General features: G+C 42.3%; 2 long non-coding RNA genes and 1 pseudogene across 2 annotated transcripts in view; 2 read left to right on the plus strand and 1 right to left on the minus strand.

The window, feature by feature from the left end:
• Positions 1-356: 356 nt before the first annotated feature.
• Positions 357-26,695, minus strand: part of LOC139549226 (uncharacterized) — a 45,266-nt gene continuing 18,927 nt past the window's right edge. Inside the window, exons 2-3 of the long non-coding RNA XR_011669849.1 lie at positions 10,704-10,785; positions 357-777 (exon numbers count right to left, since the gene is read on the minus strand). This is a non-coding gene — a long non-coding RNA (uncharacterized lncRNA). The remainder of the gene's footprint in view (positions 778-10,703; positions 10,786-26,695) is intronic.
• LOC139549828 (ATP-binding cassette subfamily G member 4-like) lies at positions 3,327-8,443 on the plus strand (annotated as a pseudogene).
• Positions 15,552-16,694, plus strand: LOC139549222 (uncharacterized). Its single transcript, XR_011669848.1, has 3 exons — positions 15,552-15,665; positions 15,967-16,056; positions 16,158-16,694. It is a non-coding gene; the product is annotated as an uncharacterized lncRNA (long non-coding RNA).

Consider the following 26,695-nt stretch of genomic DNA (forward strand, 5'->3'; position numbering starts at 1 on the left):
CATAATGTTTGGCTCTGAGGGTTGGGTAGACAGACATACTGACTGACTGACAGACAGACAGTTTGTTTATTGCCTCTGCAGTTAGCCAGTGGTGTTTCCTCTCCTCAAAACAACCTCCGGGGACTTGCTGCTACGTAGTGATGTCTATGCATCAGCACAGCCTCTTTAGACTGCAACCAGATATGTGCTTCTTACCAGACCAATAACATCTAGACCAGCTCCACCTTACAGACCTGTACTTTATGGATAGGAAGGAAGGAAGAACACATTTTGTCGGATGATGTTCTTACCAGCTGCACAATTGCCGGATTGTGTGTGGGGCACATTTGGACCACCGGAATTGCACCGCCATGTGATTAAAGGTAATCTTTATTATTCCATATGGAAATGTGGTTTGCAGGCAGGATTAATACGCAACACTCAATACAAAACATAGACAATGTAAATACAAATTAAGATATGATATTGGAAAAACTGCAAAATATTTTTCTTCCCCCCCCTCCTGTAGGGCCTGAGACACAACCCTACACCCCCGTTGCAGAACGGTGGTACGGGCGACAGTCGCACGGCCGAAATGCCACCTGAACTTGAATCGGTCAGCATCCCGATGGAGGAAACCACATGTAATGGAGGAACACAGGAGCCATCTCTGTTGAGAAATCTGAAGAAAGTGGAGAACCTCATCACGGAGGCCCAGCGTTTCACCCATCTCCCCAAGCGTTCGGCGGTGGACCTGGAATTCATAGAGCTCTCCTACACCATCCGAGAAGGACCATGCTGGAGAAAGAGAGGTACAGTAACATACACCACGTTATCTGTCGACGACCCTCAAGCGAACAGATGTATGGGGCAGGAGTTTTTTCCTGACCACGTGCCCTGACCAGAAAAAAATCTGGACCTTGGATATGGCCTAGGATATGTTGTCAGGAAAAACTCCTGAACCCAGTTGATGCTTCCTAAAATGTTTAGGACCAATCTGTATTACCTCCTCTGCCATATATAGTAGGCTGGATTGAGCATTTGTTTAATGGTGATAGCTGTCAGACATCATGAAACATTCAAACATTTAAAAAACAGTGATGTTCAAACACTGAAATTCATGGCGAGCAACAAAATACACTCCCTCTTCCTAGAAACTTGTCGCAGGTTTTGAAAATGCTTCTTTTAATCCTACCCTGTGATGTCACAGACACATTTTTTCGGAACTTTCTTCTAATCTTTTTAACCACAGATCATAGAAACATGCCGTTTTCACATACACTGGCATGGTGCTGGAGATAATGAATATGAGGTTGAAAAGTGGCATAATTCAGTCACAGCAGTTACAGGAAATCAGTTGGCAGTTGCTTTGAATGGCTAGGTCCACCCTAATCCACCTCTCACTCTGGGGCTGCATCCGCCTTGCTGGCAGACAGGGCTAGATCGATATAGTAACTGTTTCGTGTCCCCCGTCGTCAAGGAAACAGGAACAAATCAGTTGATTCTTGCCCAGCAAGTCACATGAATTTGGCTGTGTGACAGCCAAGGAATTTCAGTACAGCTAATCTGTTTATAATAGATACTTGGGTCAGAGAATTACACTAATTGACTGAGTGTAGATTTTGTACTGTATGTTTATGTATGCACCACTGTACATGAAGGTTTAGTGGAGCATAGGTTCAAGGTAAGCACAGATGACTGACACAGAAGTATGCCAGCTGGCACATAAACATACTAGTAATCTGTCATGAAACCCATGGATTTACCATCATCACCCAGTTATAACTAGGCCCAGGAGTTTTTCCTAACCATATGACCTTATTCTAGTTACACAATAATTAAGGGCAGACCTGTAGCTCAGAGCTGGCAAACCCCTGATCTTTGACAAAAAAAACTCCCCTTACTAACTGGGCACCTTGAATAAAACACTTTCCATTGTCAGTGTTTATCATCTTACCCCCGGTCCAGTAGCCTCACTGCCTAGATTCATGCAGTGTTGACCAGTCTGTCATATAGGCTGGTTCTCTCATCCTACACAAGCTCTCTGATATCTCATCATGGAATGTCAGCAGCATTGAAGGTTGCTTGAAATGATGTCACTGCCTTATTTAGCATTGCAGTACAGCCTGAATCAGACTTCGGAGAGAGCACTCGAGAATAAGTGGCAGATTCAAATTCAATTACAGCCACGGAGCACATACTATGTATCTCAGTCTGGTTCACAGGCACACACGCACGCATGCACACCATTCATCCATCCACTGCACTCTCAATGAACCATTGAGTGATGTGGTTCAGCTGGCTGCTCATAAGACCTTTTCTAAACAAAGAAACGTGAATAAATAGCATACATCGCCCAGCTGAAATCCTGCCTCATAGGTGTTCCTTAAAATAGACAGCTGAGTGTAACGGCTGTCGTCGGTGGAAGAAGGTGAGGACCAAGGTGCAGTGTGGTAAGTGTTCATGATGTTTAATAATCATCAAAACAGAACACTGAATAACAAAGAAACAACCGAAAACAGTACTGTCTGGTGCAGCCACACAAAGACTGAAAATAACCACCCACAAAACCCAACAGAAAACAGGCTACCTAAATATGGTTCCCAATCAGGGACAACGATTGACAGCTGCCTCTGATTGAGAACCATATCAGGCCAAACACAGAAATAGAAAATCATAGAAAAACTAACATAGACAACCCACCCAACTCACGCCCTGACCATACTAAAACAAAAGACAAAACAAAGGAACTAAGGTCAGAACACTGAGCTGCTGTGCTGTGTGAGGAGATAATGAGGAGAGATTGTGAGTAGAAGTGTGCTTCCTGGGATGGAGTTTAAAGAGGTCTTAAGCCATGGGGAGCTAACTGAGAGAGGAAAAGTACCCGTTTTCCTGCATAATAGCAACATTGTATTTTGGCAGGTAACAATATCTTACTGTATTCCAGTTTCCTTTACACTGCTCTCCAGCAAATACTAAGATATAAACACCTACAGCCTCTCTGTGTGTGTGTGTGTGTGTGTGTGTGTGTGTATGTGTGTGTGCGTGCGTGCTTGCGTACTTATTGTCCTATCTTGTCAGTCAGGACCAGAATATCCTGACACGATAGGAAACAAGAACATTTCTGAAAAGTCAAAATGTTATTTTAGGTTTAATAGGGTTAGGAGTTAAGGTTAGGTTTAGGTTTTTAGGAAAATAGGATTTTGAATGGGAATACATTTTTACTCACCAAAAAGTCTTGACAAGTAACGTAAACATGGCTGTGTGTGTGTGTGTGTGTGTGTATATGTGTGCATGCACGTGTACGTGTTTCATTCATCGTGACACAGAAGTATGCCAGCTGGCACATGATCACAGAGATCAGGAACAAGGTGAAACTTGGTAACAGGAAATGCCACTTTTGAAATACTCCCCCCACTTCAAATCTATTAAGGCATGCGGAGGGAGTTTCTCTTAACACTGAGAATAGAAGGACGTCTTTACGGACACTATACGAACACCTTACGGCAACTGCAAGGAGTATTCATCTGATGAGGTCACTCGTAGGGCTGGTTGGACAGGAAATAAATATTCCCGACCGGAGTCTTTCCTGGCTTAGAAAACTATGTGACACTGACGGTGATGATGACGTGGACTGTAGTCGCTTGCCGTGACCAAAACAAAAAGGAAACGTTGCCCCGTGATTGGTGGTTGCTGCTCCGAGTCCATGGACATTTTGGCTGAGCTCTTGGAGAGATCACTCAGGGTTTGCCTATGTCAGCACTGCTGCTCTGTAACTGAGCCCCTGGTACCGTAGGGCTTTCAGCTGAACCCATAGACCAGGTGGTGCTCCTTCGCCCGGATTTGAAAATCTGAACACATGAGGAGGTGTGTACTGTATGTCTTTAGAGGTCACTAAAGGTTAAAGGTCATTCTCAACAGCTAATGTCCCGGCTGCATCAATGAGTGAACCTCTGATGGTAGCGTGGTGATCGAGGAGCATTTCTATTCGAGGAGTAAGATAATGTTGCCGTCTAGGCTATATAGCAATGAATCTTTATGGACATGCTTTGTGAATTTGAATGGACCTTATTCACACTGAACATTTCAATGTGGTTATACATCTTGCACCGTCAGGCAGAGCTGTTTTTCCTATGCCAACCAACGTATGTTTAGACTGCAATTTTTGAAGAATAAGTCAACTTTGGTTAGGGTTGGCAGACAAAGGACGTGTGATTGACTCTAACGAAGAACTTCCACCTTCTATCCCATTAGACATGATTTGAAATCAACATGATTTGAAATCATCATGGCCACAGTATAATTAAATTCCACACATGGGCCCTGTACATACTTAAGATGTACAACTGATGTACAACACATTTGGTACAACGCTTGTGATACAACAGAGAGTTTTCTGCACAAAAATAATTACACCATTGTAGAGACACCACTTAATAGTTGTCTTAACAATTTTGTGCAGACAAAGTTTCCGTGGTATCACAAAAATATCAGCTGTATCACAACCATTGTGTCAAATCGGTTGTACATCAGTTGTACAACCGGAGTGTGTATGGGGCCATCGAGCAGTTGATAGACTTGATACAGTGCTGACTACAAATCAGTTGTTCGGCGCCTCAAAGATCTAGAGAGCTTTCTTCTCAGCATTTATCCTTCCTCCATCAGTCTTTTTTCAGGATAATCAATAGAAAACGTTTTGACTCTGCTCTTATATTTAGACCAGTCTGTATTTAAATATACTTGACCTATTACTGAAATGAATCGACTTGTCAGTGAATTCATTTATACCATTTGGGACATTGATGGACCTATTCCTTACACAATACAATCTCACTGATCTTTCAGAGGGCTTTTCTAAGTGTCTGGTCTTTTTCCAGGTTTTAAAGCATTACTGAAGTGCCTGTCGGGGAGGTTTTGCAGCCGAGAGGTGATTGGAATCATGGGGCCCTCAGGGGCCGGCAAGTCCACTCTGATGAACGTCCTGCCTGGCTACAGGTGATACGGTTGCTATCATTCTTTTGCATAGTTTTTTGTTTTAAAGGAGACTGGAACACCACTCAACCGTACATATATTTTAATGATTTTTTCAGATATATCAGAAAGGGAGAGGGAGATAGGTGTAACAGGGTAAAGGGTTGAGGCAGGGATTGAATCCTGGTCTCTGGGGGTCCTACATGTGCATATGAGCAGGAAAAGTTAATGCTCAGCAACAGCTCTGCACTGCTTTTGCATAGTTTACACTACCTGCAAGCAATCCTTTTTGCTTATTCAAGTTTTCATCCCCACTTTCAACGATCACTTCTTGTCTGACATCCATTTCCCAAAAAGTACACCTGCTCTGCTTCATTCCACTGTGATTGGAATGTTAACCCATTGTCTTTGTTTACAAACTTCTACCTAGTAGTAGGTTTTCACAGTACCTAAAACCATTTTGGGATCTTCTAAGCAACAATGTGATGTGTTTGACCATGGGGAAAGAGCCACAGTGGAAATAAAAGTTAAATAATGTGGGTTTGATGGAAATGAACCCATGTGTTTATTATCAATCATCATGTCACGGCACCAGGAGTCGTCAAATTAATGTTCGTATTGATCCATTCTCCACTCCTGTGTGTCCTCCTTAGGGAAACAGGCATGAAAGGGAAGATCCTGGTGAATGGAAAACCCAGAGATCTCCGCACATTTCGTCAGATGTCCTGTTATATCATGCAGGATGACATGCTGCTGCCGCACCTCACTTTCCGGGAGGCAATGATGGTGAGAGAACAGGGTCGTGTTCATTAGGACACACAATGGAAAACATTTAAAAACGTTTTGCAACTGATTTTTTTTAAATTAATGGACAAATCTAGGTAGTCCCTCCCTGTTTCAGTCCATTTCCATCCGTTTGGTGCCTAATGAACATTACCCAGACACATGTTCTTATTGGGAGAATAGGTTGTTTTTATGGTTTGTTATTATGCAGTAAAGAACAAAGTGGTGTCTGCTGCCTTCCACTGGATGTACAGCACGGTGAATAGTAGAAATCGTACATTTTCAGTGGATATCGTACATTTTCCTGAGTAAAACGTAGCTAAATTACTGTATTCTATGGATTTGATTTTTCAGCTTTTAGCTCTGTGAAAATATGGAATTGAAAAAAAACCCTGGTGAGTTAGACAGAAATGTACATCTTGCAGAAATTATACATATGACTGTGATTTGTGTTTGCCTACTAATGGTAGAAAATGTTATTTGTGTGTGGGTGCCTGTATGTGTGTGCGTGTTTGTGTGGGTGAATGAGATCCTGACTGCTCTAGTGCTCCAGGAGTGTGCTCACACCCGCACCAGCTCCCTATCTGGGAGGCAGTGTAAACGGCTGGCAATCGCCCTTGAGCTAGTCAACAACCCCCCAGTCATGTTATTTGATGAGCCAACCAGGTAAGAGGCTCACCATGGCAACCTGTCCACCTGATCCATCAACTATGGGACAAGATAAGCCCTTGTACAGTACATTCTTGTTTGTGGTGTAGTGTGACAGTGTTACTTGATCTAGGTCCTAAAGGGCTTTCAGAGTTCAAGATTTCAGTCCATTTTAGATAACAGGGCCTGGAGGGAAAACTCCTGGTCCTGCTGATGACGTAACATGACCTCTACCATGGATTAAACCCCCCTTTTCTACCTGCCCCTCAGGGATTAATAAAGTTGTATGGAATTGAATTAAATTGAATTATTTTAGGCATCAGTAGCCTGATTTTTGGGGCTGGGGTAAATTGGACATATATAACCCGTAGTGTTACACGGTACATTCCACATTCATTTGAAATAGAGGTTGTTTCTCAACTACCAGTATCCTACTGGTCCTACTTCCTAACTCTCTCCCACTCTATGGCTTTTGTTTCCAGTGGTCTGGACAGTGCCTCCTGTTACTAAGTGGTTTCCCTCATGAAGTCTCTAGCCCTAGGGGGACGCACCATCATCTGCACCATCCATCAGCCCAGCGCCAAGTTCTTTGAGATGTTTGATAAGGAACAAACAGGCCACTTCAATCTATCAAATGATTAGACAACACACTAACACAGAGACAATACAGAGATGTAGCAGTTGTCCCCTGGGTGTGGCGAGGAGTTTTTCCTAGTAGGGTCAGGTGATCAGGAAAAACACAGGTCCCCACCCACTGACCAGCTGTGTCTTTCTCTCCACCTGATGTGTTGTCTTGTCTTTCCACAGTGGTACATCCTGAGTCAGGCCCAGTGCATATACAAAGGCACCGTCCCATACCTCATCCCCTATCTGAAGAACCTAGGGCTCCCTGCCCCACCTACCACAACCCGGCAGATTTCAGTGAGTTCAATGGGACCTCAGAACAGAGCACACATACTCAACATCAGCTAAATATCTTTGTTCGTCTTTTGCCCCACATTGCAGACTTCTGCCATGTTTTGGTAATACCCTCTTCATAATGCCTTAAAAATGCAGTTCTATTGCCTCATTAGCTATGCATAATGTGTCTTAGTAAGAGGCTATTCATAGAAAGTGTTAACAGGATTTTCTCTGTCCCAGTCATCGAAGTGGCATCGGGGGGAGTATGCAGACTGGAATCCTGTTCTGTTTGAGGCGGTCCAGGGTGGAATGTGAGCCATAGAAAAAGAACTCAAGTGACAAAAAAGACACATCTGCTGTTCTTCCAACAAACTACCCCAAGGTGAGTACTAATGTTAAGGATCACCAAACAATAAGCCCCATTTACCGACACACACACACACGCGCACAAACACATTCACGCACACTTTAGACAGTGACACTGTGTTTTGTCTTGACATGCTCATCTCTGTCTCTTATCACAGGACTCAGGAGCCATTGAGAGCCATTCATTTGCCACAAGCACTTTGACACAGTTTTGCATTCTATTCAATAGAACGTTGATAACAATATGCCAAGACCAGGTATGTGAGTAGAATTACAAGGGCATTCCTCAGGTAGCTGGGTGCTAAATGGTTGCAATAGCATGTCTGTAAACAACATTTTGGGCCAGTTGTATAAGAAAGGAGGGCTTTCATGCTCTGAGTCATTGTGAGCGTTTCGGTTTCAGGTGTTGACACACCTAAGGCTGATGTCACACATCTCTATAGGAGTACTGATCGGCTTGCTCTACTTGAACATCGGCAACGACTCCAGCATGTTCTTCAACAACACCGGCTTCCTCTTCTTCTCCATGCTCTTCCTCATGTTCGGAGCTCTGATGCCCACATGTGATGTGACAGAATTGTGCATGAATTAATCAGCCATGTTAGGATGTCATGACTTATTTATCGAATCAACCGTGTTTATTTGTTACTCAATTAAATGAATCATGTAACAATTAACTCATTGGGAATTTGGGGCACCACAGAAGAAGTTGTTTAACGAGTTACCATCTCCCAAATTAAACTCAACATGATATAAGATATACAGTCATTTATTAATCATTACCTCATATCAGTCTCATTCTGAACGTCGCAGAATTCTTGAATCCGCAAGAACCCCAACCTTTTCTGATTATTCAGTTCTACACAAATGTATCTAATTATTTATTCACTAACTAACTAAATGATAACACAGAATACACAAGTCCCTAGTGGACTGACAAGATATGACAGCGTATTACACAGAGATGGAGAAGTGGGGGGAATAGAGAGATGGGGAAAAAGGGACATTTAACGTACATTTCTAAACTACGCTCACAGTAACCATATTCCTTACACATGAGCCGGTGCCCGTTTCGGTAAGAAATGCAATGTATTTACGTGTAGATGTCTTTGCTCGTCATCTCTCTGTTGAAACCAATCAACCCTTCTATGGGGAATGGCCCGATGGGTGTAAGGCTCTGGTTATCCTTCTTCTTAGTGGTCTGGTATCCAATGGTGATGAGCGTAGTAGGATGTCGTTTAGATTCGCGTTTCTCGATATCTGACGTAAGCTGTACCAGTGATTGTCTGAGGTGGGCTTCTCGCCTATTTTCTTCCTCGGGTAGATAGTCAAAGTTCTAGATCACTTTACACTATCACAGCTGCAGATTGTCAAATGTCCTAGTCTAGTGAGTTTATTTTCTCCACCTCGTGTTGAGTTTCAGAGTTTCCAACCATTTCAACGTGTAGCCACAGCTGCACACTTTCTGGTATGGGAGTTTCAACCATTTGTAACGTTTAGCTCACGTCTGCTGGTCATTCTTAGTGAGTCCTTTTAAGTACTCTGGTTGAAAAGGGCAGTTCCATCACACTGACACACTCTTCTGACCTCATTTGTGGCGAGGCTTAGTCAATGTGCAAAGGACATGAAAACTATGATCTCGTTAGAAAACGAAATTAATGTTCCTATCTTAAAAAAAATTGTTCTTTATATTTCCTACACTACATAAAGGATGTAAACCTGACATACAGTGTGAAAGCTCTTCAAGTTACATTATTTTTGTTATAGTTTTTAATGACATCACAAAATGAAAAACAATATGACATGATTATTCTTTAGATCCCCACTGACCATTCCTAACATTCCTATCTTAGAAATATTGCTCCAATATTCACTTTTTGGATGTTAGCGTTTAAGATTTACGATCGGCATGAGGTCTCATAAAACCTGGATTGGATAGTCCATTCAGCAACAAACGTCATTGTTTCCCAGGGATCCCCTAGGATCCATGAAGGCAGACTGTTTAATTATCGTTTTCCGTTTCTTAATGTCTGACCTGCAGTTCCTCTGGAGATGTCAGTTTTTCTGAGGGAACATCTAAACTACTGGTACAGCCTGAAGGCTTACTATCTGGCTAAGACTATGGCTGACATTCCATTCCAGTTGAGTTGGTCATCCAAACAAAGCAGGCACACAGCAAAATGTGTGGTTGTTTGCGCGTGTGGTTGTCTATGTGTGTGCAAGTGAGAAAGTGTGTGTGTATGTGTCTCAGAGAACCCAACAGCATAATACAAACAGATACAGCAGTGCCACCCAGTGTTTATGTACAGTACAGCCCCCTCTCCACTGGTCCTCTGCCCCATCATGTACTGCAGTATAGTGTACTGGATGACAGATCAGCATCCGGAAGCCACCCGCTTCCTGCTCTTTCTGGCCCTGTCCATCTGCACGGCCCTGCTAGCCCAGTCACTAGGGCTCCTGGTTGGTGCTGCATCCACCAACCTCCAGGTACCTGCTGGAACTAACTAAATACTAACTATTGATAATGTTTCACCATCTAGATCACTTCTTACCACTTTGAAATGGCACATGCTTCTCCTAGTCAGTACACACAGCAAGAGGGATTTTATTTATTTTTTCCTACCCGGGCACAACCTAAACAACGTAGTGACTTATTTTTCCATCTGCTTGCATGAACAGCCTGATCTACTTTTTGTCCATGAGCACCGATCAAATGACTTGTCGCTTGCAATGTGTACAGACCATTAGCCCCTCTACCGGTCTCTCGGTAGAAGTTCCAGAAGCCTGAGGAGGTCCAACTGTTGGATGTGGAGGACGCCAAACTCTACATGGACTTCATCGTTCTTCGTGATCCTCCGATTCGCCACCTACCTGGTACTGCGCTACACGGTCAAGTCAGAGGGATAGGTCTCATCCTCAAGGCCCTGCCCTGTTCTCTGCAAAGCTACTGTACTTTACCACGTGGGTTCCACATCGATACCATAAAATCGCTGCTTGGAAAAACTGGAATATATGAGACAAGAGAAGAGACATCTTCTAACAAACAAATGTTTTACCTCAAAAAGTAAGACTCCAAGCATCTGTATGTACAGCAGGGTGGGACTGATGATGGCACACAAGACAATTCAAAGGACTGACCTGCAAGAAGAACCAAAAACAGAGAATGTTTACATGTCGTTTAGCCTTGGCATAGCCAGAGGACATTCTACTGTTGCACTGGAGTGTGTCTGGTTTTAAAGACAGGATTAATGAGTATTGTAATCATGTGTTGATTCAATTGCCTAAACTGAACTATTCACTTTTCTTCCTACTATCTTTCACTCTCATCTATGATTTCGTTACAGTTTTGAGAAATAGAAAATAAATATTACTTGTTTTACATGTTTAAAATGTATAAAAAACTAATCTGTAGATTATTAGGCTATTAACTTGTTTTATACCATCTGAAAAATGTACCTTTCTTTAAAATGGATGATTCCCCTAATTATATATTTTTGGTTCCTGTAATCAATTTTTAAAGCCTGTCAAGATTTAGATTTTTTTTTTAATATATAATTCTTAACTCTTTATGTCCTACATGATGTACTGTATGTACAGTGGGGAGAACAAGTATTTGATACACTGCCGATTTTGCAGGTTTTCCTACTTACAAAGCATGTAGAGGTCTGTCATTTTTATCATAGGTACACTTCAACTGTGAGAGACGGAATCTAAAACAAAAATCCAGAAAATCACATTGTATGATTTTTAAGTAATTAATTAGCATTTTATTGCATGACATAAGTATTTGATCACCTACCAACCAGTAAGAATTCCGGCTCTCACAGACCTGTTAGTTTTTCTTTAAGAAGCCCTCCTGCTCTCCACTCATTACCTGTATTAACTGCACCTGTTTGAACTCGTTACCTGTATAAAAGACACCTGTCCACACACTCAATCAAACATACTCCAACCTCTCCATGGCCAAGACCAGAGAGCTGTGTAAGGACATCAGGGATAAAATTGTAGACCTGCACAAGGCTGGGATGGGCTACAGGACAATAGGCAAGCAGCTTGGTAAGAAGGCAACAACTGTTGGCGCAATTATTAGAAAATGGAAGAAGTTCAAGATGACGGTCAATCACCCTCGGTCTGGGGCTCCATGCAAGATCTCACCTCGTGGGGCATCAATGATCATGAGGAATGTGAGGGATCAGCCCAGAACTACACGGCAGGACCTGGTCAATGACCTGAAGAGAGCTGGGACCACAGTCTCAAAGAAAACCATTAGTAACACACTACGCCATCATGGATTAAAATCCTGCAGCGCACGCAAGGTCCCCCTGCTCAAGCCAGCGCATGTCCAGGCCCGTCTGAAGTTTGCCAATGACCATCTGGATGATCCAGAGGAGGAATGGGAGAAGGTCATGTGGTCTGATGAGACAAAAATAGAGCTTTTTGGTCTAAACTCCACTCGCCGTGTTTGGAGGAAGAAGAAGGATGAGTACAACCCCAAGAACACCATCCCAACCGTGAAGCATGGAGGTGGAAACATCATTCTTTGGGGATGCCTTTCTGCAATGGGGACAGGACGACTGCACCGTATTGAGGGGAGGATGGATGGGGCCATGTATTGCGAGATCTTGGCCAACAACCTCCTTCCCTCAGTAAGAGCATTGAAGATGGGTCGTGGCTGGGTCTTCCAGCATGACAACGACCCAAAACACACAGCCAGGGCAACTAAGTAGTGGCTCCGTAAGAAGCATCTCAAGGTCCTGGAGTGGCCTAGCCAGTCTCCAGACCTGAACCCAATAGAAAATCTTTGGAGGGAGCTGAAAGTCCGTATTGCCCAGCGACAGCCCCAAAACCTGAAGGATCTGGAGAAGTTCTGTATGGAGGAGTGGGCCAAAATCCCTGCTGCAGTGTGTGCAAACCTGGTCAAGAACTACAGGAAACGTATGATCTCTGTAATTGCAAACAAAGGTTTCTGTACCAAATATTAAGTTCTGCTTTTCTGATGTATCAAATACTTATGTCATGCAATAAAATGCAAATTAATTACTTAAAAATCATACAATGTGATTTTCTGGATTTTTGTTTTAGATTCCGTCTCTCACAGTTGAAGTGTACCTATGATAAAAATTACAAACCTCTACATGCTTTGTAAGTAGGAAAACCTGCATAATCGGCAGTGTATCAAATACTTGTTCTCCCCACTGTATGTATGTATGTATGCAACATTGTTGAGCTTAGTTTGGGCAATAGATTAGAGGTAATATTATCCTCAAACATGTCTCCACTGCCACAGAAATGTATACATTTCTAGTATAACCAGCAATGCAACAAAACTTTACTGCCACCTAACCTTGGATGACTTTAAAGGCCCAGTGCAGTCAAAACCATTATTTCCTGTATTTTATATATAATTCCACACTGAAGTTGGAATAATACTGTGAAATTGACACTGCCCTTTTAGTGTAAGAGAAATATCTGCCTGTTTTGGCTGGATGGAGTTTTGGCCTGCCTGGTGATGTAATTAGTTAATGGATCAATAAGAAAGAGAGTTCCAAACCTCTCTACCAATAACAGCTAGTTTTCAGTTTCTCTCCCGAATCAGATCACTCCCAGACAATCCTAGCAAAATTCTTGCTTGAGAAATTGCCCTTTGCTAAGAAGCTATTTTTGTTTATTTTTGACCATTTAAAATTTAAAACAGTCAGAGTAAAAAGGTACTTAATTGTTACCCAGAAATGATTTGAAATTGAGATTTTAAAAAACAGCTGCATTGAACCTTTAATAATATAATGCCTGATATATATACACCTTCATTACAGTAAAGTCATCCATATGCTATATGACAAACTTGATCATTTCTCTCAACTCTACTGTACAGCATCTCAATTGGCTGGTCTGTCAATAAAGACTTCAGACTTTACTAACTTATGAGGATTGTGTTGCAATTTGTTTGTCACGGGTCATGGGGTATGTACTGTATAGCCAAGATCTCAACTCCACGAAATGAAGTTCTGAATCTTTCGAGTTGCTAGCAGTCGATACTTCAAAAGTGTAAATTCTTAAACCCTCACCATGTACCGATGTTTGTTTTCTGTTGTTGAATGTCTTTCTTTGTTTGCTAAAATCCATGCTTTTTAATAAAAACGTTAGTCAAAATACAGTACAACCACTGACGGTTTACTTGTTGAGATGCAATTGGCACATGAGTATTCGCGCTGAGTTGAGATCTTAGAGCAACAGCACTGAGGCACTCTGAGGGGATGGAAGCAAGCAGATGTTGACGCTTTTCAACCTTACTTCCGTTTCCCCTGAAAAACGGATGTGGGGACGCCGCTCAGGCGTCTTTTTATGCCTCATACGTTATATTAGCAATGAGTAAACAGTCAGCGGTTGTATTTGATTAACTTTTTATTAAAAAGGATGCCATTTGTAGATACTCCATACTACACATAACTATAGTTAGGCTATTCATGATGGTGTATTGCTGGTTTGTTTTTTGCCTTTGAAGCACTTTTAAGAAATGTTATAAATTATTATTATTATGTTGGACCAATTCATCCACATCGCTATCTGCAAAGAGGATTGGCAATATGGCTTGTTTCACCATCCAATTATTTCAGATCTACAGGAATGCAAGTGTTGGCACAGACCGTGGCTATATGTTAGCACATGAGAATTATTAGAATATGGCAAATATTAGTCAATTATTGTATTCTATCCCATGCTGGCTTTCGAGGGCTGAGACATGAAACAGAGGGCTTTCATCGCTGTCAAATCAAATTAAAGTTTATTGGTCACATGTGCCGAATACAACAGGAGTAGACTTTACAGTGAAATGCTTACTCATGAGCCCATTCCCAACAAAGCAGAGTAAAAAACAAAAAAACAAAAATGCTACATAAAAAAAGGAATTAATATATATGTGGGCTCCCGAGTAGAGCAGCGGTCTAAGGCACTGCATCTCACTACAGACCCTGGTTTCAATCCCGGGCTGTATCCATAGGCGGAAATCCCAGGGGGGACGGGGGGGACACGACCCCCCCATCTTGGGAAAAATATGATTTGTCCCCCCCAATATATCACTGTAAACATAACTATGTAATTTCAATAATATTAATAATACGCAATGAAAGCACTTGTGCTGATTATAGACACTTAATAGCGCGTTTAAGTTTCAAAAGATTGCGACCCCCCCCGCCCTTTGCCTCACAATGGTTTGATCCACTGCCAGTTCTTTAGCTGGCAAGGTAATAGAGGGTTCGTAACTACTGTCCGAAAAGGACATGTACGTAACTGACGTGAGGTTAATCCAGTCAATCCATAGCAGGTCCATAGCAATGTTATTTATTTATTTTTATGTTGGCAGGGTTCACACACTAGCTGAATTTGCAGAGCTAGCGCGCAAACTAAAGCAAACATTAACTATCAAGCTAGTGTCACGCCCTGGCCTTAGTATTATTTGTTTTATTTATTATTTTAGTTAGGTCAGGGTGTGACATGGGTTATGTGTGTATTTTGGGGTATTATATGGTAGAGCGGGGTGTTGGTTGTAGTGTATGGGTTTGTGTTGAGGGTATGTATCTAGCTGTGTCTATGGGTGTGTGTAGTTTTCTAGGAAAGTCTATGGTGGCCTGAATGGGTTCTCAATTAGAGACAGCTGGTTTCTGTTGTCTCTAATTGGGAACCATATTTAAGGCTGCCATAGGCTTTAGCTGTTTGTGGGTCATTGTATATGTATATGTCGACGTAAGTAGTTTGTGTGTGCACTTGCGGTTGAAGTTTCACGTTTGTTGTTTTTGATTAGTGTTGTTTAAGTGTTTCGTGATCATCTTCGTCGTTATAAATAAAGAAGATGTATTCATATCATGTTGCGCCTTGGTTCTCTCATTCACGTCAAGACGATCGTGACAGCTAGCTAGTACCTATTCCATTTATGTGGCGTCGTCAAAGATGGAATCTTTGCTATCATCAGTTTATTCCAAGATCAGCATGCAGCTGTAGTGCTTCGACGTCCCTGTGATAAGGTTAGCGATAAACTGAAGTCCAAACTGAACAGAACAGAACTACACTCTCTTCTACCATTGTCTTAAATATATATAATGGTCTCGTTGCAAAAGATAAATTGTCGCTAGTGAACTTTTTTTATTTTATTTTATTTAACCTTTATTTAACCAGGTAGCAAAGATTATAGCAAACACACAGAAACGGAATTGGTGCTCGCTAGCTTTACAAATTCAGCTATTGTTGGAAGCCAGCCAATATGAAACAAACTATTTAAATTACAAAAGGTTGCAGCATGTGTTGTGTAAATGTGTGTGTGTGCAGCTAGGCCAGCCAGCCAGCCAGGTAGAAAAATGGCGAACATTTAGAAGAAGACGGACATCAAGAGTATTTGTCAGTACACCAAAACGCATAGTAAGAACTCTAGTATCCTAATATCTCAAAGACTAGTTGATAAAATGTTCATAAGAAAGAAGTGAAATGCTAATGGAAATGTTTCACAATGATGTCATTAGGCAGAGCAGGCAACAGATGGCACACAGACAGCAGAGCTGGGGACAGATATGCAGGGACAGACTGGCAGACAGGGAGTCTCAGGTAAGTTTGTTGAGTCTTTGTTTGGCAACATTATGAAAGGTTCTCAATTTTTTTGACTTGTAAAATAGGGACATAATTGGAAAATGCCATGGATACCCCCACTCTCAACTTAAACTGGTGACTAAACTAAGATTTGTTTACGGCAATGGTATTGCTGTTGTGATTAATTGTGTAGTTTTGGGTACCGGTAGTTAGGAGTACGGCAAACACCTTATTTATTTTCTAGGAGACAGACTGAGTCAGTTAGGGTAGTGAAAGGGAAAGAGCCAGGGAGAGAGACTTCAGAGGACAGTGTCACAGCCACGGCAGGACCAAGTGTCACCCTTGTTGCCAGCAGCACCAGTATAGGGGACAGTGGCACAGCATTGTCCAGTTACCACAGTGATGGCACAAAACCATATCAGCCACACCCACAATTTATAGAACCGCAAACTCTTGCCAACAGAGTGTTGACGTTTCAAGAGGGATGGTTTCGCGATTTCCCCTGGCTACATTATAATCCATCAATAAAAGGAGTGTTGTGTTTTCACTGTAGCCAAGGGTTTTCAAGCCAGCCATCTTTTGGCCAAAGAGCTGATGCTGCCTTCATTAGTGCAGGATTTAGGAACTGGAGAAAAGCCATTGAAAAATTCACAGCACATCAAAATTGCCAAACCCACCGCCACTTTGTAATTGTAACAGCACACCAGCTAAATCCAATCAGTGTCCAGTTATGTCCAGCGCGTGGGGTAAACAGCAGGATGACGCAAGGCATTGCTTGATGAAAATTGTTAGTTCGGTGCGGCATGTAGTAAGACAGGGACAAGCCTTTAGAGGCCACACGGATGACAGTGGGAATTTATACCAGATTTTGAAACTTAGGGCAGAAGAGGATGATCCCATTTTACTGAAGTGGTTAACAGAGCGTACCACAATGTACACAGGCCCCAAAGCACAGAATGAAATTCTGAACATCATGGCCAATAGTCATTCGAGGCATTGCAGCTGAGATTAGGTCTCTTCCGATTGTACAATTTTCATTAATTGTTGATGGTACTCAAGATGTCTCTGGTGCTGAACAGGAGAATGTCTGTCTGCGTTATGTTGACCATGACCATGTCCCTCACAATGAGTTTATTGGGCTATACAGGGTGTCGGAGACAACAGGCGAGGGCATTGCGAAAGTGCCAACTGATGTGTTGTTGAGGAAACCCGCAAACATATGCTCGGTTCTTTTGTTCAGTAGTGTGTATAGCAGTGGTTCTCAACCTTTTTGGGGTACTGGAACCCCTGCATATTTTGAGGCAAGGCAGGCAAGGTTTTGAGCGGTCCTCAGGGACCTCCACCCCCTCTATATTATATGTAAACTTACTGGAAACCTTGTGGTACTGACTACATTCATTACACTTTTTTATTTCACGGACCCCTTGCAATTAGTCCATGGACCCCTGTTTGAGAACCCATGGTGTAATTGATAGTTGTTCTTTTGTTTAGTAGTTTTCAGTACACTTACAAATGATTTATTTCATGTTATTTTATTTAAAATTGCATACTTTGTGCGACATACTTGTCCATAGCTGCTGTTTGAAGAGTTGAGACACTGACTGAAGGATATTTTGTTTGATTTATTTGGGTTTTTCATTGAAGTAGTTATTTTGCTTTTAGAACTGTACTTATTTTAAGCTTTTTGTTCTTGCAAAGATATTGTAAACTCAGGCCAGGTGCACATATTTAAAGACTATATAAATGTATCAGAAAAAGTCAAATTAAAAGGTCAATTCAATACGGAGACCAACTTTGTGATGGTTCTCAATGGAGATTCTTTTAGATGTGATCACACCATGTTCATTGTATTTATGAAAACTACACCCATACAGTGTACAGTACCATTGTCACCTACTGACCTTTCTTGATATTGCTGGTTGTAAGTACGAATACCTGCATACATACTGGACTGGTAAGGAGCACTGCTATAACTATTATTAGTAGTAGAATTATAATGATTTAAACATTTGAACAAGTTGGGAAAACCCTTCAGTTAGCTACTGTACCTATCAATTATCCAGTTGTAGGAATTATGGTTCCTCAATATACATTTAACAACGTATGCTATGTGTTACAGCACTACTTTTGGTGTCCCCCTCAGGAATTGCTCTTGAGAAAATTTAATGTAATTGTCCCCTCCAAGGTTGATCTCAGATTTTCGCCCCTGGCTGTATCACAACCGGCTGTGATCGGGGTTCCCATAGGGTGGCGAGTCCCATCAGTCTTAGAAAAAAATATTGAATGACGTCATTACGTCCAGCTGTTTTTAATCAACACACGATAGTTAAATGGAAACGCACCCTAATAGGCAATTGTTGCATCTATTTTCTATGCAACATTTCTAAATGTCGACAATAACAACATTTTAAAAAATCAATAGACAAGTAAATGGAAATTTAGCTACTGAAAAGAAATGTTTAGAAGGCAGTCGAGAGGATGCAAGATCAGGTGGGGACCATTCTAGCCAATGAGAGGGCAGATTCGCATGTGAACAACAGGCACAATGGTTTCCACCACAGCCAAAATTGGCTATATATAGTTCAAATTGGCTATATAATTCATGAAAACTAAAATGTTATTTTTTGATCTTAATTTAGGGTTAGGCATAAGGTTAGCAGTGTGGTTAAGGTTAGGTTTAAAAATCACATTTTAAGAAGATAAATTGTAGAAATAGGCGGGATTTATGACTTTGTGGCATTGGTAATTAGTGACGACCAGGCACAAGTCCAATATAAAGTTAAAGATTTTTGGTCAATATTGCAAAGTTGCCGGAATGTCACGTGTCCTAACAACCTAAGAATTACAAAACTATATTTGATAAAATATGCCACATGTAGAAAACAAGCCATTCAATTTTTTGTTAACTAAATTGGGCACTCTCTCATTAACCTCCATACAAAAACTCCTCGCTTCGTGAGCAAAAGAAACCCACCACACGCTGTTGAAGACAGATTATAGGCCGAGTTATCCCTCTCGTGTCACCTCGTCCTCTGCTCCATGATGACCAAACTGGCTCCATGCATGTTGATTTGTCTATCCCCACCGCACACCAACTATATTAATTTGGGGACAGGTTGAAACACATACCTGTGGATGTATTTCAAGGCCTACCTTCCAACTCAGTGCCTCTTTGCTTGACATCATGGGAAAATCAAAAAATTGTAGAGCTCCACAAGTCTGGTTCATCCTTGGGAGCAATTTCCAAACACCTGAAGGTACCACGTTCATCTGTACAAACAATAGTACGCAAGTATAAACACCATGGGACCACGTAGCCATCATACCGCTCAGGAAGGAGAAGTGTTCTGTCTCCTAGAGATGAACGTACTTTGGTGCGAAAAGTGCGAATCAATCCCAGAACAACAGCAAAGGACCTTGTGAAGATGCTGGAGGAAACAGGTACAAAATTATCTATATCCACATTAAAATGAGTCCTATATCGACATAACCTGAAAGGCCGCTTAGCAAGGACGAAGCCACGGCTCCAAAACCGCCATAAAAAAGCCAGACTACGGTTTGCAACTGCACATGGGGACAAAGATTGTACTTTTTGGAGAAATGTCCTCTGGTCTGATGAAACAAAAACAGAACTGCTTGGCCATAATGACCATCGTTATGTTTGGAGGAAAAAGGGGGAGGCTTGCAAGCCGAAGAATATCATTCCAACCGTGAAGCACGGGGGTGGCAGCATCATGTGGTCTGGGTGCTTTGCTGCAGGAGAAACTGGTGCACTTCACAAACTAGATGGCATTATGAGGAAGTAAAATTATGTGGATATATTGAAGCAACATCTCAAGACATCAGTCAGGATGTTAAAGCTTGGTCGCAAATGGGTCTTCCAAATGGACAATGACCCCAAGCACACTTCCAAAGTTGTGGCAAAATGGCTTAAGGACAACAAAGTCAAGGTATTGGAGTGGCCATCACAAAGCCCTGACCTCAATCCTATAGAAAACTTGTGGGCAGAACTGAAAAAGCTTGTGTGAGCAAGGAGGCCTACAAACCTGACTCAGTTACACCAGCTCTGTCAGGAGGAATGGGCCAAAATTCACCCAACTTATTGTGGGAAGCTTGTGGAAGGCTACCCAAAACGTTTGACCCAAGTTAAACAATTTAAAGGCAATGCTACCAAATACTAATTGAGTGTATGTAAACTTCTGACCCACTGGGAATGTGATGAAAGAAATAAAGCTGAAATAAATCATTCTCTCTGCTATTATTCTGACATTTCACATTCTTACAATAAGGTGGTGATCCTAACTGACCTAAAACGGAATTTTTACTAGGATTAAATGTCAGGAATTGTGAAAAACTGAGTTTAAATGTATTTGGCTAAGGTGTATGTAAACTTCCGACTTCAACTGTATCTAGCTTGCTGTTGCTCGCTAATGTGTCATGGAAGATAAACATGGGATATTATAGTACCTGAAATGCATATGGTCCTATTTTTTTGCTGTATCTTGGTAAAATTTCAACCCATTTTGAGTCACACAAAATCGTGGTACAGGTACAGCTGTAACACGGCTAACTCGTTCCTGACCAAGTTAGCTGTATCTAAACTAGTCGTTAGCAAGCTAGTCACCACGCTAGCTAGCTTTTGTGTTTTTTTCTTCGAAAGGAAAGGTTTTTTACTAGCTACATAAGCTATCTTTTCTAATCTGTATTTTTGGGAACGGTATCCGGCCATCACACCAGGTGCCACCGTCGGAGATAACCCACTAATTGCTAGTTATCTGACTAGACTCCCAAGCTAGTTATTTTCTGACAGCTAAAAACATATCATCCCAGCTATGGCGACAAAAGTTTCTCCCACCCCAAACGAGTAGAAGCTCTCGGCACGAATATGCTCCTGTGGAAACAAGATATCGGCCAAGGACACCCACTCGGTGTGATCGGCTTGCCTTGGGCTGCAACATGCCCAGGAAGCGTCAGCTTCCCCCGGCACCTGTCCCCACTGTGCCCTTTTCACTGTAAAGAGCTTCCGTCGCAGTCTCACACAACAAGCTAGCCTGAGTCAACAGGACTCTAACATGGGGGCTGGCATCCCCGATTACTCATCAGAGGCCATGGATATCCCCACAGGGAATCCTGGAGTGACGGCTAGCACTAGCTGGGGCGACCACAGCGATGCCATTGCCCCGCAACGACCTCACAACCTCCCTGCCGGGCTTCCTGATTGGAGACGACAACGACTCCATCGAGTTTTCCAACAGCCTCCTTTCAGAATCATTTGACTGAGATGAAGGCCAGGCCTGATGGTGGGAGCACCCCCACCAGCTCTCGGTGTGGACCTGCAGGACATGTGCAAATAAACTGCAATTAAACTGGTGATTCACTGGCCCAATGCAGTAGCAGAGACCACCACGTCCCGCTACGAGGGTAAGAGGCTACCCAAAGCCAAACGGGCAGCAAGGCAATTACTACCTGTCTTCCCAGAATGCCTGGAAGAGGTTACCCGTGCCTGGGGTACACCTTTCTCCATCCAAGAACCCTGTCCAAGGTGGGTCAGTGTTTGACTGCGTTGACATGGAAGGGATTGCCCACATGCCCCCTATCGAACCACTGGTGGCTTCCCATCTACACCCCAGCCAGAAGTCCTCCATGACCTCGACTGGACCCACCTTAGCAACCAAGTACGTGCGCGGTCTACAAGTCGGTCGCCACAGCGGTGAGGGCTCTCAGCACCGCCTTCATGCTCTCGGCATACCAAGCTGAGCTACAGGAGAGGCTTAAAGCCGCCGGCCAGGCATCAGGAAGAGCGATGGCGCTCATGATATCCCAGGAGAGGGCGCGATGGCTCAATCTATCCACGGTGTCTGATAATGAGGAGCTGAAGATCCTGGATGCTCCAGTAGACCCTAAAGACCTATTTGGTCCCACTTCTGTCTGCCCAGGAAGACACAGCCCAGTGCCTCCCCTGTGCCTCGCCGCACCTTTGCGCAGGCTGCAGCAGGGCAACCCCCCTCAACCTTTAAGATCCCCAGACGCTCCTTCTGTGGTGGTAGGCCACATAAGCGCTCTCCTGGTGCAGGCCAACAGAGCATACACAGTGCGTCACGGACTGTTGTACACCCTCCCCCCGACAGAGGGTGCTGCTGCATCATCTGTGGGAGGAATTCCCGTCAGCCCACTCTCGGAGCGGAGAGAGAACTGGCGGGCATGCGCAGTGTCAAACTGGGTACAGAGTACGATAGAAAAAGTACACATTCAGAATGTTGACACACACTGCTCTGCTATGTTCTGTGCGCCCAGGAGATTGGTTCTATCCGTCGACCTGAAGGATGCTTACTTTCACATTTCATATAACCTCCCCACAGGAAATGTCTCAGATTCCCTTTATAGGCTTAATCTACGGATATATGGTCCCCCCTTTCGGCCTCTCACTGTCACCTTGGGTTTTTACGAAGTGTACTGAGGCAGCCACAGCCCCACTCAGAGAGAGGGGCATTCAGCTGATGACATTCATAGATGACTGGCTGCTGTGTGCTCAATCGAGACAAGATGTCTTAGAACACAATCAGCTGCTCTTGGAACACCTGACATTTCTAGGTATCAGAATAAACACATTTAAGAGCATTCTGATTCCCACGCAGACAATCCCTTTCCTAGGTTTGTTTGGATGCACTTCAGCATTCCAGCAGTGGATCTTTATGCATCAATGGAGAATAAAGTGTCCACAGTTCTTTTCCCTGAGGGATCGAGATGTACCAATGGGAGTGGCTACACGTCCTCCTGTATGCATTCCCCCACTGGCCCTGATTTCCCCCTTACGGAAGAAGGGTCTCTCTCTCATTTTAATAGCACCACATTGTCCAGAGAAACACTGGCTAGCGGAGATCACGCAACTGTGTGGTCAACCGTGGCCCCTCCCTCTGCATCGGGACCTACTGTGCCAGGCGCGCAGAGAGATTTTCCAGGCACTCTGGGCCTGGCCCGTGAACGGTTCAATTTGAACACTGCCGGGTTTCCCCAAAATGGTATTTAGACTATTCAGTGCTAGAGCCTCATCCACCAGATCCCTTTATGATTGTAAATGGCACGTTTGAGGAATGGTGCACTAAATCACAGACGGTGCCATTCCAGTGCTCTGTCCCGGTAATCCTGTCGTTTCTACAGCAATTATTAGACAAAGGAAAGGCTTTTTCTACTATTAAGGTATATCTGGTAGCAATTTTGGCTTGTCATGTGGGTTTTGGGAGCACGAAAGTGGTGGAACAACCCCTTGTTGCCTGTTTTATGAAGGGTGCACGTTGTTTGCGTCCGGTGTCCAAACAGCTTGCCCTGTCAGGGGACTTATCAGTTGTTTTGGATGCTCTATGCCAACAGCCTTTTGAGCCCCTGGATCAGGTGGATCTGAAGATGCTATCATTTAAGACAGCGGTATTACTAGCACTGGCCTCTGCCAAGCGTGTAAGGGACATTCATGGACACTCGGTGCACACGTCATGTGCACAATTTGCACCCAGTGACGATAGTGTATCATTGCGGCCTAACACCACCTTTATCCCTAAGATTATTCATCCATCTTTGATGCGTCTTCCCCTTGAGCTGGTAGCTCAAGGGGAAGACGGGGGGGGTTTAAGGGGTCGCAGGACTTGTGGAAGCATATATATATATATATTTTTTTTTGAAAGGTAACCGACGCACCGCTTATTGTTGCTGACTTTACATGTGCAGCGCGTCCGTGGTGGTTAAATGGCTAGCTACATTTGGACTGAGGGTTTTTGGGCTGCACACACTCACTGACCAATGAAATGACAGATTTCTTGACACACACACAATAAAGAAATGTATTCTGCAACATTGTTTTGTTTTAAATGTGACATGTCCAATCAGATAGGGTATTAGGGGGTAACTGCCCCATTGCAATTCACATAAAGACCACAAGATGTCACAAAATTATTTCCCCAACACTTTTCCTGGCTGTCACGGTTCTTGCTGAACAAATAAATGTCCTCTGTGTCATCACAACTTTGAGATATTTCAACAAAACAATTTTGTGGTACATTTTTTAAAAGTAGTAGATATATTCCAATGAAGTTAGATCTATATATGTTTTTTTAAATATACAAGTTGGAAAGCCTTAAGAGAAATCCACTTCTTTAGAGAGAATTATTTTTTATATTTTTTATAAAGTAGTAATATGTTGGATGAGTGTGTTGTGGGCAACTCGCCGCCCATAAGCTGCTAGGAGTACGAGCTAGCAAACGTACTACCAGATCGTCTGAGGTAAAATACATTAAATAAAGACAACTTAATTTCTGTTGTAAATGTTTCCACTAGTGACTGATACATTTACAGTTAATGCAACTTTATAGCTTTTTAGCTATTTTACACAGCATTTTATGTCAAATAGCTATCTACGTTTTTAAGAGAGAGCTTTCCAATTGGCATCTCTCCCCTGTTTTCAGTCACAGGTGGGGCCTCGATTATGTGTGAGTAGTGCAGGAGGTGGGCTTTATTTGTGACCTACAGGTACAAATTAGAATCATGCAATAGCAAAGCATAATAGTTGCCACATCGATGTTAATTAGTTAAGTTATTGTTATTGCATGTTATATTCCAATGTTATATTTCAATTAATAGTTTTTTTAATGAACTAACTATTGAAAACCTTTTGCTCCTGAATGTAATTTTTTTAAAGACTGCTGGGATTTGAAACGTTTATTCAAATCATATTTAGTGCAATTGTATATAATGGATTGTATAGAAAAGGAACAACAATTAAAATTAATGTGCAAGGGAGTTAAAAAGAGGGACTTTACATCAAATCTCCTCATAGTGCAGATATTAATAGTGACATGTGCAACACCATTTCCCCCCCATATTTTATTTCAATAATACAAATAAGACAACTAGACTTAGCTTTCAAGTATTACTTAAAGAATTTCTAAATAAAACTGATGAAATGGATTTTAACACTGCCCTTACCCCTATCCAATGACACCATGTGGAGAATACTGGACATGTCTGAGGAAATAACATGTCAGACATAAGAGCGCATCAGTGCAAATGGCCATTATGCACTGCAGCTTGTTGAATCCACAGATGTGCTTAACCATGCAATTCTAAATGGTCTATGTCAGACACGTCTGTCATGCGGTTCAAACTCATAAAAGACACACCCTCGTCCACTTACCCTCGCATTATGCCATTGGGGGAATCCCCGTCACCATCTTGGTGGGCGGTCCAAATTATCAGCCAAGCAAGGGAAGTTTGCAACGTAAGTCCCTCAGCCCTCGTTTTTAGGCGAGTTTGCGAGTGTACAATTATGTTCACTCTGGGGCCTGAAACTCCCCATAATTCAATTCGCGACGATTGTACATCCGTAAGAAAAGTCCGCCGAAACTTAAAATCAACATCAATGTAGAAGTAAACATACAAGTGTAAGTAAAGACTAATGCAAATAAGTTAGAAATTGTGCTACTAATGCACATGACGGCACAAACAGGGGCCTGTTGCACAAAACTAGGATAAGGGATTAAGCCAGGATATCTTGGTGATCCTGGCTCAATTGATCCGTAATCCGGTTGCACTAAAGATGGATAGGGGGCAGGAGGATATGTTATGGTATAAATTACCATGGAGATATATTCTGTGGAGCTAGCCTGCTCCAGACCAGGCTAAATTCCAGGATCTATTTAATCTCATCCCTAATGTCAGTCAGCAGTCACCACAAATGGAAACCAATAGTTATTTCACTGCTCACTATACATTGTTATCACATATAACTAGACCCACTGTTATTATTTAAACGTTTGTGATTATTAATTTCAATGATTTTGGATAAAAAATGATTTTTAGATGATGTTGCTATCATTAGATAATTTACAGTTTCCCATAGACTATAAGGCTATATATAAAATGATAGAATATTAGGGCCACAGAGGGGAAAAAAACACAAGTCATAATATTGTAACCAGTTGTTTTAAAGGAGGACAGTTGTTAAAATGACAGATGTGGGGCATTTCGTGAAATTGTACTTCAGTATGGTTTCATAAACAAAGACATGCTGATGTGCCAGAATATTAAGTATCACATTGTCATAAGTATCAAAACTGTAAAAACAATATGTAGCTTTTCTGCAGAAAGAACCAGCCTCATAAATTTATGACTTTATCCTTTTTCTTCAGTGTGGCCCTAGTACTCTGTCATATAAACAAATACACATTCCATATGAATATAAAAACACAATGTGTAACATTATGTTCCTTTATTGAATAAGGACAAAACAAAGCAGGTAAACCATCAGCTCCTTTCGAAACTGAAGTCACAGTGACTCTACAAGATGGAAAGCACAGAATCCAAGCATATTATACAAAATGATACATACACATTCAAAGGTCTGTATATAACACACCCTGCATGTCTGCACACTAAAATAAATGCAGGACAAATCCATACACATCAACTGAACAGACAAATTAATGGA

Source organism: Salvelinus alpinus, chromosome 22 (assembly GCF_045679555.1).
Source record: "Salvelinus alpinus chromosome 22, SLU_Salpinus.1, whole genome shotgun sequence".
NCBI classification, from domain to species: domain Eukaryota; kingdom Metazoa; phylum Chordata; class Actinopteri; order Salmoniformes; family Salmonidae; genus Salvelinus; species Salvelinus alpinus.